The sequence below is a fragment of the Arvicola amphibius genome, chromosome 8, assembly GCF_903992535.2.
Source record: "Arvicola amphibius chromosome 8, mArvAmp1.2, whole genome shotgun sequence".
In the NCBI taxonomy this organism is placed as follows: domain Eukaryota; kingdom Metazoa; phylum Chordata; class Mammalia; order Rodentia; family Cricetidae; genus Arvicola; species Arvicola amphibius.
In genome coordinates this window covers 91,974,471-91,989,751 of record NC_052054.1, presented here as the reverse complement: position 1 = coordinate 91,989,751, position 15,281 = coordinate 91,974,471, and positions in this window count along the sequence as shown.

Sequence of the window (15,281 nt, the reverse complement as noted above, 5' to 3'; positions counted from 1 at the left end):
AGGCCTGGTTTCCTCTATCTTAAACAGAATAAATTTTTCTCTCAGTATGATTTTTCTCCCCACTTTCCTGTTCAATCTCTGCCCTGCTGTACCGTGGACTATGCACAGGAGTAAGTCCTATCAAAGAAAGTAAACACTATATGGTTTTAGTTATTCAAGTGTGGTAGCCACCCAAAAGGTGCACAAACTTTTTTGAAAAGTCAAGAGTACCCAAAGTATCAGAAAAATAATTCATAGGTTCTATCATACATAAGAAAGAAAAGAAGATAGTAAAAAAAAAAGAAGCAGTTGTGCTTTCTGAGTTAGGACTCAAAGGCATGTAGACCTAACAGAATGTCATAATAGTTTGTGTGAATGGCACTAGAGGGCAGAAATTCTGGGAAGGAAAAATATATTTCCTCATTAAAAGACTAATTATTCTTCCTACTTCTTTAGTGTGATGTAAGGCAAGTCTACTCATTCTGCATTTGGCTGCCAACTCCTCTGACTCTGTGCTTCTTCAGCCCAACAATCGTCCTGTATCATCCAATCTCTTCCTGTTATCAGCCTATCAGCATTATTTTTTTCAGTTTTTGTAGACTAGGCTTCTCTGTGTAGTTTTGGAGCCTGCACTGGAACTTGCTTTGTAGACCAGGCTGACCTGAGACCCACAGAAATTTGCCTGCCTCTGCCTCCTGAGTCCTGGGATTAAAGGCGTGTACTACCACCATATGGTTCAGCCTATCAGCTTTTTATTAACAAGGAAAGCAATACATTTATAGTGTACAGATTGTTACACAGCAAGGAGCTTTCCTGTGATAACAGGGCTAATAAAGTTAACTTTTCTTCTCAAAATAATGTCAAGATAATCTTACCCTCTCTAGGTGCTGTATATGGAATTACAGGATCTAGTGTTTGCACTGCTGTGATTCAATATTAGTTCCATATTTTGGGGATGAAATTTTGCATGCATGCCCATGCATATTTGTAGTACATAAGTTGTTATTATTGTTGTTGTTGTTGTTGCTGTTGTTAACACAAATTTTGAAGGACCGCACAGTTGAAGAGATTTCCTCAATTCTATGAACAAAATTTAAAGTTTTCAACATAGTTGAGGCAGTTAACAACCTGAGAGACAAAGTCTGTGGAGGCCCAAAAATGTGAGCATAATTCCACATTGTCTGAAGGTCAGAAAGTTTGAGGTTGCTCAAAATTGTTGACAATTAGGGCTACACATCCTGTCCTAGGGTGTGGTAACTTGTCTCTTTTGACATTAAGACGTCCCATACAGGTAGATCCTCTCCACCCTGACCAATGGTCAGGAAATTCAAGCACACTTTTGTGCCTTCTTTTGAAATAGGATGTTTGATCTTAGAGTGTTTTCTTCTGGATACTTGGTCTAAGGTGGGTTCACTGCCTAAACAACAAAATGTTAATGACTTGATATCTCAAAGTATTAAAGCAAGTAACTGTTCTAGTTACCCTTTGTATCATGTTAAGGCCATTTTTTGTCTTCTTCCTCCTGTGGTATTGGGGTATAAAAGTGTAGGAAAAATTAAATGTGGGGCATTTCAGTATTCACTGGAACTCCATCCTGATACTATCCTGTTATTATGTATCATCCTCTTTATTATTTTTTCTGATCCCCATGCCCCTACATTCGTAAGTAGCATTTTTATCAAAGCTAGTCTTTGACAAAAGTTAAACTGTATATGTTTTATACTGTGAACTAGTTATGAGCCCATGGGTAATAGTGGTGGAATGTTATGTTTTATTACACTAAATTGTATAAGGACTAAATTGACATGGGCTTAAGAGTGATAGTTAAACTACATTGTCAAAAGGGTCAGTTTTAAGAAGTATTAGATAATTAATGGAGCTCATCTCTCTGTGTGTTTGTGAAGGTATTTCCAAAGACTCTTAGTAGAGGGGGAAAAGGCACAGCATGAATGTTGGAAACATAATCTTGTTGTCTGGGGTCCTTTATGAAAACCAGGGTCATGGCTTGGGAGTTAAATTCATTTGTTGTCCAGCTATATAACCTGAGTTTGGTGCCAGGAACCCACATGGTATAAGAGTAATGACTGCTAAATATTGAGTTCCATATGTGCACATGCCTGACATCTTAAAAATATGAGAGAACAGAAAAGAGGAAGTAATATGGGGAGGAGAAACTATCAATAAAGGCCTTCAAAAAGTCATATGCAAAGCTACTACTATAGGAGCTTCCTAATATGCACATATAAACAACAAATTTAAATGAAGTTGTCATACAATGGGAGTGCTATGTCTTAACTAGGTATCAATTCAGTTAATAAAAAACAAAATAAGATAAAATAAAATACTATTCATAAAGAAAAAAATTAAAGCCTGGTTAGTACAAAAATTACTATTCTCTTTCCTCTTCCAGCAAGATATGGAGAAAGGGATCTTAATTATTTTGTCACAGCACAAAATCACCTGCAGACAATCCTTCACACTATGATGGACAAGAATCTCTTCAAACTGGGCCAACATATAACATCCACTCACATATCAACAATATAGGACTCACAGAAAACTTATTTATTCCATAGTTATATCAAGGTTAAAATATATTTTGCCTGATTATAATTTTGGTAGTTTTTTTCTAATCTAGATGTTAAATTTAGAATAAAAGACGATAGAAAAGTAATTGTGGTAGTTTGAATAAGAATAGGCTCCAAAGGTTCATGTATTTGAATGCTTAGGGAGTCCTAGGAGGTATTGTCTTTTTCAAGGATGTGTAGTCTTGTTGGGGTAGGTGAGGCCCTGTTGGGGAAAGTGTGTTGCTAAGGGAGGGCTTTGAGTTTCAAAAGCCCAAACCAGTCCCAGTCCTCTTTCTCTTCTTCTGTCTGCAGATCTGGATATAGAATTATCAGATACCAGTTCTATTTTCCTGGTACCATGCTCTCCACCATAAGCCTAATGGAATAAAACTCTGAATTGCAAGCAAGTCCCAAGTAAATGCTTTCTTTTATAAGAGTTGCCACGGTCATGGTGTCTCTTCATGCTAATAGTGTAACATGAGGGGCCTGCTTATTGGGGTTTCTGTCCTGCCCAGTCCTCCAGGCTTTTAGTCCCAGAGAAAAATCACCGAGAGTCTACATTAGATATAAACTGATTGGCTCATTAGCTCAGGCTTCTTATTAGCTCTTGAAGCTTATATTAACCCATTATTCTTATCTATGTTAGCCACATGGCTCAGTACCTTTTTCAGTGGGGCAGGTCACATTCTGCTTCTTCCGTGATCTGGCAGGACTGGAGAGGAATGGGCTTCCTCCTTCCCAGCATTCTTCTGTTCTCATTGCCCCACCTTTAGTTCCTGTCTGGTTGTCCCACCTATGCTTCCTGCCAGGCCAATCAGCATTTATTTAAATAATGATTGACAGAATACAGACAATTCTCCCATACCATAATAGAACCCTGACTAAAACAACAATATAGGTGATTCTTTTTTGATAACGCTGTTTTTACTTTATTTTGAATGTCTTAGATGTATTGATGTGAGAATGTTGAATGATGCACAAATAACATTTTTACAGTTCTTGTGGGTAAGAATTTATAAAGCATTGGGCAGTGAGTATATTTATATCAGAATAATATTCCCTATTTCTATTGTGTATTTACTGAAAAATAACAAGAAAATATCTAAAACCACAGTCACCAACACTAAAATGAAACTACTTAAGCTTTTTTTTAAACTCGTGTGTGTGTGTGTGTGTGTGTGTGTGTGTGTGTGTGTGTAGGGTGCAGAAGAGAGTGTCATATCTTCTAAAGCTAGAATTACAGGCAATTGTGAGTATCAAACATTAAGTGCTAAGAACCAAAGTTGGGTCTCTAAAGTTTTACTGAAACATAGCCATGCCCACTAGTAATAATACATAGAGTTGTGACTGGCTAGCTGGACAACAAATTCTAAAATTAGGTAAGACTTTAAGACTTTAAAGAATACCTGGAAAACATTCTTGGTTAAAATGAGGAGAGAACATATTTTAATGAAATTTACTTTATTTCATAATACTTTATTAAGAAGGAACCTATGATAGTACTTCTACACAAACAACTATGACAAAATATCAAGAGGAACACATCAGATATCATATGTAGACAGTAACTTACATTATTATATAATCAATCTGTAATAGTTAAGTAAAATTTAGTATTTATTAAACAGGCATTTTTGCATACACTGCACATCTCTAAACTTTTCTTTGCCTTTATTACTTATTCAACTTTAAGCAGTTCTTCCTAAGTAGCTTTATCTGCCAGCCCTATCTCCTGTGCCTTCCTAAAATCATCCAAAACTTGATCATATTCCTTTAATTTTTGCAGTCTCTGCACTTTTCAGTATAGTACTTTGATATTTGATGGATCCATTTCAGGAGCCTCCAAACAACTGCCAAATATTCCCTGCCAGTTTGACATCTTCAATTTACAAACACCAATACTCAGTAAACAGTGTAAAGATATCGGTCACACCAAACCGGACTCTCTGAATGTGGCTGATGGTGGAGGAGGACTGAGAAACCAAGGACAACGGCGATGAGCTTGAACTCTACAGCATGGACGGGCTCACTGTGCGCCTTGTCAGTTTGGTTGATCACCTTCCTGGACTTAGGGGGAGTTGGGAGGACCTTGGACTTAACATAGTGAAGGGAACCCTGATGGCTCTTTGGCTTGGAGAGGGAGGGAGTAGGGGTATGGGTGGAAGGGAGGGGAGTGAAGGGGGAGGAGGAGGGGAGGAGATGGAAATCTTTAATAAAAAAATGAGAAAAAAAAGATATCGGTCGCAGTCTGAATGTATCTCTTGTCTCAACAAAAGCCTTTCATTACCTACATACCTTAAAACTTTTGCATGTTTTTAGTACCCATTCTCCAGTTCTGAGATTTGAAAAAAAATATTTTAAACATTTTAAGTATTCAGTTTTTATTAAAATCTTGTCTGCATTTTTTAAATCTCTGTCTGCTTCATCTAGTAATAATATTCTCATTTTTCAACTATTCCCATACTGAATTAACAAATTGGCAGGGTTTTCATCATTCATGTCTACATTTTCAAGAACCCTTGGCTCACCTGATCCTTTAATTGCTTGAATAAACACCTCTTTTTACACCCATGTGAAGAGGTAGAGCTATTGTGATAAAGACCTGAGGGCCACATGGATTGAAACCTGTATTTGCTTGCTCAGCAAACCCTCCCAATTGTGCTTTTGGTGGAAATTTTCATCATCAAAATTTTCAAAATAAATACTTTCTCCTCCAGTCCCTTTCTGGGTTGAGTAGTTCCCATCATGAATCATAAATTTCTTAATAACTAGGTGGAGAGGGCATCCTTTTAAATGGATTCCCAGTTATGGATCCGGAGCCTGTCTCTTCTGTACACAATGAACAATTTTTTTTGCTGCTGTTTCGGGAACGGTATTTGCAAACAATTCTAAAACAATTTGACCAACTTGCTCCCAGCTGGCATCCATGTCAAAGAAGATCTGCAGCTTCTTGAAGTTGGAGGGCTTGGCAGGTGGGATGAGAGGGACATCTCCACTATGAGCCAGGACCGGAGTACCTAATGAGTGAGGGGGCAGGACTCAAAGTCTACTGCTAATTTGTTTCTAAAGGAACATGATTACAACTAACAAAGAAAGTGATTATTAAAGATACCTTAAAAATAGTAAAAGAAAAAAATTAAAGACTGTCCTTCTCAAAGACTTCCTATAGTTCCTAAACTACTCTTAATATTTTAAACTCAAAATTCATCGGTAACAGTAAGGTGAACATGTGATGTAGGCATTTCAGCCTACTTTAAAACAATCAACGAAACTGTCTGCTTCAAATAAGAAATAAAATTTGATTCGGATTGATTCTGATATGCTCGTTGAAAGGAACAGACCCTCACTGAGTCTGTTAAAAGGGAGGAACCCATTCATGTGATGATTCTCAGATGCTAGCGTGCAACTAAAATGTAAGAGGCCTAAGTACTCATTAAATGACACTGAATCTCCCACTCCAACCTCTTATCTCTGTAGATACCCAGGTTTATTGCATTTTCCTTCCCTGTCACTGAATAGCAAAGACAGTTGTTTTCACTTTACTCAAGAAGTATGCTAATTAATGTTACTCTGATAAAACACCATGACCAAAATAACTTATGGAAAAATGAGGTTACTTTGGTCTGATGTTCCAAAGATACAAGTGTCCACCATGACAAGGAAGAAAGACTGCAGACAACAGGCTTGGTGGCAGAATCAGCAAGCCGAAAGGTCACATATTCAATGGCAAGCCTAATGCAGACAACGATCTGGATCAGGTAGCATCTATGTAATCTCAAAATACGCCCCTTGTGACATACTTCTTCCAACTAAGCTGCACACTTAACCTTCCCAAACACTACCACTTATGGAGAACCAAGCTGAATTTTCGATATTACAGTGTACAGTTTTCTTTCAAAACTGAACATTGCACTCCCTTAACCCATAGGCCCATGGCCATTTCAAAATAAAAAAAAATCATTTTTTTCTCATTTTTGAATGTTCTCAAAGTCTTAGTCTTAACACTTTAAAAGTTTTAGAGTCTCTTCTGAGACTCAAGGCAATCTTTTAAGTGGTAACACTCTGCAAAATCAAAAGCAAATCTCATACTTACAGCATCTAATGGCACAGGGTATACATTACCATTTCAAAGGAATGAGACCATAGTGAAGAAATACTGATCCAAAGCACGACTGAAACCCAGCAGATCAAACTCCAAATCCTTAAGGTCCATGTCCAGTGTCTGGGAGTAATTTTTAAAGGACTTAGAAGGTTCTACTCCTGAGTTTGCAGCCTGCAGCAGAATATCTCTATCGAGCTGATTCCCCACCCTCTATGTGACTCTGTCTAGTAGGTATATCAGGATACTGTTATCACCAACACCTTTTGGTTGTCATGAAATTCAGAGTTCTCTTTCCTGCCTTTTTATGCTGGTCTCTTAGGGCATCTGGCCTTTTTGGGGCCTTCAATACATACTCCACTGGAACGTGCTTCCTGTCCTCAACAGCAATTGAAAATGGCAGAGAAAGAATCCACGAGCCCTTCACAATGGCACCTTCCATCTCCAAATCCAGTACCATTCATTTGCCAGTGTGGGATGGCTGCTGCCCCCTTGAATCACATTCGCAGAAGCATTTTGTTTGGGGTTGTTTTCTAGGAGCATAAAATTGCTTAGGAATTTTCTTTTTACAAGTGGGAAGTTTAGCTAGGTGGAACCTTGTCCTCCGGACACCCTTTTTGTCCCAGTGCGGTTTGTCCCAGTTGCTCCTTAATGACTCAAATCTTCTCGTAAAACACATGCTATGGCTCTAACATCAAATGTCGTACTGCTCCTTTTTTTTTTTTTTTTTTTTTTTTTTTTTTTTTTTTTTTTTTTTGGTTTTTCGAGACAGGGTTTCTCTGTGGCTTTGGAGCCTGTCCTGGAACTAGCTCTTGTAGACCAGGCTGGTCTCGAACTCACAGAGATCCGCCTGCCTCTACCTCCCGAGTGCTGGGATTAAAGGCGTGCGCCACCACCGCCCGGCTGTACTGCTCCTTTTTTATATCGCAATATATTGTAAGTCTTTCTGCCTGTTTTCCTATTACCTATGTAGACATAAATAGGCATTATCCATAACAAATCTTTGTATTAGCTTCATATTTTCTCCACCAAAAATTAGCCCACTATATTTAATTTAGCCTCTGGCAAGTTCTTTGGACAAAGGAAGAAAGCAGCAATATTTTTTCCCAAACCATTACAAGAATGGTCTCTAGCCCTGTTAACTGCTATAAAAGTTCTGACTTTCCTCTGAAACCTCTTGGGTGGGGCCTCTGCCTACTGCCTTGTTCTCAGCGCCACAGTCTTAGATTGCTACCATGGTGGTCCTGTAAACTCTGCTTAGAGCTTTCAGGTTCTTATCTAGTCCAAAGTTTCCAAGTCCTCCATGTTCCTCCCCAGATCAGCATGGCCAGAGTTTTCGTACCAAAAGGTTGCTCTCTGATACTAACTTCTGTATGAATTACTACTTTTCTTTTGTCGGGATAATACATCCTGAACAAAGAAGAGTTTGTTTGGACTGAGTGTTCTAGAGAATAAGAGCCTATACTGGAAGGGAGGCAAGGCAGCACACTGCACGCATGTTCCCCATGATGTAACCTCCCCAAACAGTGCCACTAACTAGGGAGCAAATGTTCATACATGAGCCTATGGGAGACATTTCTCAATCAAATCCCCACAGAAAGACACTACTGATTTCATCTCCTAAGCTGGCATCGCCTCACTCCTTTTTGTTTTTCTGGTTCCCAGTGGTCTCAATGATGCATTTGCTCTGTGCCAACTAGTCTTTCCCATTAAAAGCAGACTCCCATTTAGTTCGGTTGAGTTTTCTTATGTCAAATATTTTCTGAAAGAGGACGTTGTGGTACTGTGGAATGGTACAGGATTTCAGAGAGTCCCTGAGCACCCAGTTAAGCAAACACAGTAGAAAGAGCCAAAGCATGGAATAGTGTTGTGATAGCCAAGTATATATCTGCAGTGAGCCAGCAAAGGCAAGAATAATTCAGAACATTCAAACAAGTGGCAGAAGGGAAGAAAGTGAAACATGAAAATGAAAAACATGAAAAGCCAAGGGAAAAAAATTAACATGCAGTGTCTCATCTACATATATCAGTGGAGATATATAAACATGTCATCTACATATATCATAAACATACATATAAACATCTCATCTACATATATCAGTGGAGATATATAAACATGTCATCTACATATATCATAAACATATATATAAACATCTCATCTACATATATCAGTGGAGATATATAAACATGTCATCTACATATATCATAAACATATATAGAAACATCTCATCTACATATATCAGTGGAGATATATAAACATAGCAAATGGTATTAGTGTTATCATAGCACATAGTTATACTGACCAAAAAGGTGATATTGTCATTCAAAAACTAAGTCAGTTGATCACAAATTTTCACTATACCATAGAGGATTTTATATCATATTCTGACAAAAAAAGTAAAGGATGATTTGTTATATTGACTTTCAAATTATAAATGCAAGAGACTAAATAAAAACATGAAACATAACATATATGTTTTAGAGGCAGATCTCAAAACAGTGTCAGGATAGCATCCTTTGCATAATATTATCATAACTTCCATTTCCCCGTGGACTTCTAGCTGCAAGTAGACTCCAGTTCCCTTATCTTTATTTCCAATAGAAGAAAAAGCTGGCTAATCTTTCTGAGCAATTAGGTGTACAGAAAAGTATCAGATTCCTCCTGCCAGGAAATTTATCTTCACAGGTTATCTCCCTTTAAAGTCTATCATGAAACATAAGAATTAGCAAGCTCACTAGGTTGTCTTTGAGGATACATAAATGTAATGGCCCGACAATTGGATAAGCTGTGAAAAAAAAAAAAAACAGATTGGCCTTATAACAATTAGCCTGGGTAAAGCAAAAAGGGGTGTGATCTGTGAAGCCTGGCTAAGGAGCATCAGATTCATTTTCTCACTGAAGATCTGCCAGCCTTAATGTGGGAGATATCCTAGGGTATTAGTCCAATTATTCTACAGCACTGATCCTCAGTCCAATTATCCCAGAGTCCTGGATCCCCCAAAACTCTATGTATCCCAAGTATCTCCGGGGCTTACAAAACAGCTTACTGAGAGACACCTTGGATATTCTGATTCTAACAAGCTCCCAAGTGCTGCAAATACTGCTAACTTGCCCCTATATTTGTAAGAGGTATGAAGCAAAGATGTGATTGGGTTAAAATCTTAAAATATTTGATTTTCAAGATTCATATTATATGCTGTATTTTTATACATGCACAGAACTATATAGAAACTAGTAGAAGGACTATAATAATAAATAGTGGAATACGGATATTCTTTCAGAGAAGAAATCAATTGCAAACTACATTGTTTTAATGTGGAGAGTGCTAATTCTCTATTCTTTTAGAAGGTAGAGTTGATATATAGAAATACGAATTTATACAAAGTATTATTCTTTATAAATTATAATGCAAATCACATTGGAAAACATCAGCTTCTTGGTACAACTCTCACATATTAAATATGTTGATCCCCTCTAGGCTGCAGAATTTCTTTGATTTGCAATCAAGTGGCTCCTGTGTAGAAAGTTATCCAAATGTAAAGTGGTGCATATTGTTCCCAAATAGCACTGTGTATAAAAAAAAAGAGACATGCTACCTGTTAGTTTTGCTGGAAGGAAATATGGACAATAAATAGGTTGCCAAAGTTTTAATTTTGGCAGGCAACTCATATAAAATAGAAACTTCACTCCTATGACTTTGATGACTCATCACAGCACCTTCCAATACAAAGGAAGGGCAGGAGAACTGGTTCAGTGGTTAAGAGTTCTTACTGTTCTTGAAGAGGAACTGAATTTAGTTTGCAGTGTTTGTTTGAGAGAACTCACAGTCCCTTGTAACTCTAACTCCAAGAGATTTGACATCCTCATCTGATTTTCTCAGTCATCTGCAATCATTCTCTGCCCAGCCAGCATTTTTATATTATAAATATTTTTGCAATTGGACTTATATAGTCCATTAAAAAGAAGTCATTAAGATTATTCTCATTTCTTTGTACAACAGAAAGTCACAAAGGAAAAGTTTCTATCGGCCTTGATAAGTGAGTACCTCTTCTTCAATTTATACTTTCCGTATAAAGTTAACATTGTAAATCACCATAGGTTAAAAACAAAGGAAGCATGTTTACCACATTCCAAAAAATATGTTTGTTTCACCATCAGTCAACACGCATGGCTTACATATTATGCTAGGTAGAATTCAGTGCTCCATACTCCTAAGTAGGCAAATGATACACTTTAATCAGTTTTGTTTTCAAAGGCCTTAAATACCCTTTTAAATTAGCATAATGAGCAAATGATTTCTTATATCTCTTTCTTGTTTCTTGGAATATTTCATTGAACTGGCTGCATTTATCCTGCTAAAAAGGAAGCTTCCATCCATCCTAATCCTGATTTACTGTCATAAAGTTTAGCAATGAGAGCAGAAAGTCAGCTAAACAGGTCTAGGTTTGGAACATTACAATCTAAATCCTATTGTGAGACTTAAGAAGTTTCCTTTCTAAGCAATGCAGTGAGTCCCTATAAAAACTCTTTGAAGTCCACCCAGCTTGCACCCAGAAAAACCGTCCCTTCTTCCTCCCCTGTTCGGGTTCATAACATCTCCAGCTCAGCCCGATCAGGGGGCTGGGACTACGTAGGGAGTGCAAGCGGCAGGCGGGAGTTTCTTTGCTTCAATAGCCTGCCTGCAGCAAGGTAGGCCCTCTCCGTAACTCCCTGGCCAGCAAAGACACTGGATATTAGGACCAGAACACATCTGGGAGGTGAGTGACTTCCTGACTCCTCTGCAGCAGCATGGGAGATGGAGCACAGCCACTCCCTGACCCATTACACTTTCTAGTCTTCCAGCAGGGGCTAGTCTCCCTGGCTACTGTCTCTATCTTCCGACCCCACCTAGCTTGCACCCAGAAAAAAAACGTCCCTTCTTCCTCCCCTCTTCTGGTTCATAACATCTCCAGCTCAGCTAGATCAGGGCACTGGGACCTGCTTAGAGAGTGCAACTGGCGGGTTGGAGTTTCTTTGTTTCAATAGCCTGCCTGCAGCAAGGTAGGCCCTCTCCTGAACTCCCTGGCCAGCAAAGACACTGGATATTAGGACCAGAAGACTCATCTGGGAGCAAAGACACCAGATATTAGTACTAAAAGACACATCTGGGAGCAAAGACACGGGATATTAATACCAGAAGACACATCTGGGAGGCATCCCTCAGCTACCAGGAATCCCTGATTCAGTGCTGTGGAGTCCCATCTGGAAGGCCTTTCACCTACCCAGAGGGGTGAGAGGCTGCCCTCCAGGCAGGTCTGAGGAGCCCAGCAAGGGAGTGCAGGCTCCATCAGATTGTGCTGCAAGGAATAGCTCCTGCTCTGGCACTGAGGAGATACATCCAGATTCAGTCAGAGCAAGCATTGGATCAAGTCACCAAGTCTCTCCTTGCTCCATTTGAAGGAAGAGATGGGCAGGCGCCAATGCAAGAACTCCTCCAACAACCTGAAAGGCAACATGACATCACCAGAATCCAGGCATACCAAAACAACAAGAATTGAACACCATAATCCAGAAGAAATTGAAGAAATCGACCTTAAACAGTACTTTATGAAAATAATAGAGGACCTTAAAGAGGAAGTAAAAAACTGCCATAAAGAAATGGAGATGACAAACAAAAAGGTAGACGAAATAAATAAATCTCTCAAAGATCCCCAAGAAAAACAAGAAAAAGCAATCAAACAGGTAAGGGAAACAGTACAAGACCTGAAAAATGAAATAGAGGTAATGAAGAAAACACAATCCGAGGGAAGACTGGAAATGGAAATTCTGAGTAAATGAACAGAAACTACAGAGACAAGTATTACCAACAGAATACAAGAGATGGAAGAAAGAATCTTGAACTCTGAAGATACTATAGAGGAAATAAACTCAAAGATTAAAGAACAAAACAAATCCAACAAATTCTTAACACAAAAAATCCAGGAAATCTGGTATACCATGAAAAGACCAAACCTAAGAATAATTGGTGTAGAAGAAAGAGAAGAATTACAACTCAAAGGCCCAGAAAATATATTAAACAAAATTATAAAAGAAAACTTCACCAACCTAAAGAACGATATTCCTATGAAGGTACAAGAAGCCTAGAACACCAAATAGACTGGATTAAAAGAAAGCATCCCCACGCCATATAATAATCAAAACACAGAACATACAGAATAAAGAACAGATATTAAGAGCTGCAAAGGAAAAAGGTCAAGTAACATATAAAGGAAACCTATCAGAATTACACCTGACTTCTCAATGGAAACCATAAAAGCCAGAAGAGCTTGGATAGATGTGCTATAGACACTAAGGGAACATGGATGCAAACCCAGACTACTATACCCAGAAAAGCTTGCATTCACCATCGATGGAATAAACAAGATATTCCAGGACAAAAACAGATTTAAAAAATACGTAGTCACAAATGCAGCCTTGCAGAAAGCAATAGAAGGAAAATCACAAAACAAGCAGTCTAACAATGCCCACAATAACTCAGACATCTAGCAACCCTTCACCAGCAAAACTAGTAGAAGGGAAACAAACAAACTCTACTACAAAAAAAAAAAAAATGACCAGAGTTAACAACCACTGGTCATTAATATCACTTAATATTAACAGACTCAATTCACCTATAAAAAGGCACAGGCTAAGAGATTGGGTACGAAAACAGGATCCAACACTCTGCTGTTTACAAGACACACATCAACAATAAAGACAGACATCTACTCAGAGTAAAGAGTTGGGAAAAGATTTATCAAGCAAATGGACCTAAGAAACAAGTGGCTGTGGCCATACTAATTTCTAACAAAGTTGACTTCAAACTAAAATCAATCAGAAGAGATGGAAATGGAACTTTATACTCATAACAGGAAAAATCCTTCAGAATGAAGTCTCAATCCTGAATATCTATGCCCCAATACAAAAGCACCCACTTATGTAAAGGAAACATTACTAGAACTCAAGGCAGCCATCAAACCCCTCACAAGAATAGTTGGAGACTTCAACACTCCTCTCTCACCAATTGACAGGTCAATCAGACAGAAACCTAACAGAGAATTAAAAGAATTAATGGAGGTATTGAACCAAATGCACTTAACAGACATCTATAGAACATTCCACCCAAATAGGAAAGAATATACCTTCTTCTCTGCGGCTCATGGAACCTTTTCGAAAATTGACCGTGTACTCGGTAACAAAGCAAGCTTCCACAGTTACAAAAACATATTAGTAACCACCTGTGTCACCATGTGATCACAATGGATTAAAATTAGAATTCAACAACAATGCTACCCCCAGAAAGCCTACAAACTCATGGAAACTGAACAGTCAACTACTGAACCACACCTGGGTCAAGGAAGAAATAAAGAAAGAAATTAAAGACTTTCTTGAATTTAATGAAAACAAAGACACAACATACTCAAACCTATGGGACACAATGAAGGCAGTGCTAAGAGGAAAGTTCATAGCACTAAGTGCCCACTTAAAGAAAATGGAGAAAGCACTCATTGGAGACTGAACAGCTCACCTGAAAGCTCTAGAAAAAAAAGAAGCAGACTCACCTAGGAGGAATAGAAGACTGGAAATTATCAAACTGAGGGCAGAAATCAACAAAATAGAAACACAGAAAACAATCCAAAGAATCAATGAAACAAAAAGCTGGTTCTTAGAGAAAATCAACAAGATTGACAAACCCCTAGCCAAACTAATCAAACGGCAGAAGAGAACAAACAAATTAATAAGATCAGAAATGAAAAAGGGGACATAACCACAGACACAGAGGAAATCCAGAGAATCATTGGATCTTACTACAAAAGCCTGTATGCCACAAAATTGGAAAATGTAAAAGAAATGGACTGTTTTTTAGATAAGTACCATATACCAAAGTTAAACCAGGACCACGTGAACAATCTTAATAGTCCTGTTAGTCGCGAAGAATTAGAAACTGTTCACAAAAACCTCCCGACCAAAAAGAGCCCAGTACCAGATGGGTTCAATGCAGAATTCTACCAGAACTTCCAAGAAGACCTAATACCTATACTCCTTAAGATATTTCATAATATAGAAACAGAACAGTCATTACCAAATTCCTTTTATGAAGCTACAGTTACCCTGATACCTAAACCACACAAAGACTCAACCAAGAAAGAGAATTACAGGCCAATCTCACTCATGAACATAGATGCAAAAATTCTCAATAAAATGCTGGCAAACCGAATCCAAGAACACATTAGAAAAATTATCCACTATGATCAAGTAGGCTTTATCCCAGAGATGCAGGGCTGGTTCAACATATGAAAATCTATCAATGTAATCCGTCATATAAATAAACTGAAGGAAAAAAATCATATGATCATCTCATTAGATGCTGAAAAAGCATTTGACAAAATTCAACACCCCTTTATGATAAAGGTCTTGGAGAGATTAGGGATACAAGGGTCATTCCTAAATATAATAAAGGCTATCTACAGCAAGCCGACAGCTAACATCAAATTAAACGGAGAGAAACTCAAGGCCATTCCACTAAATTCAGGAACACGACAAGGCTGTCCACTCTCTCTTTATCTCTTCAATATAGTGCTTGAAGTTCTAGCAATAGCAATAAGACAACATAAGGGA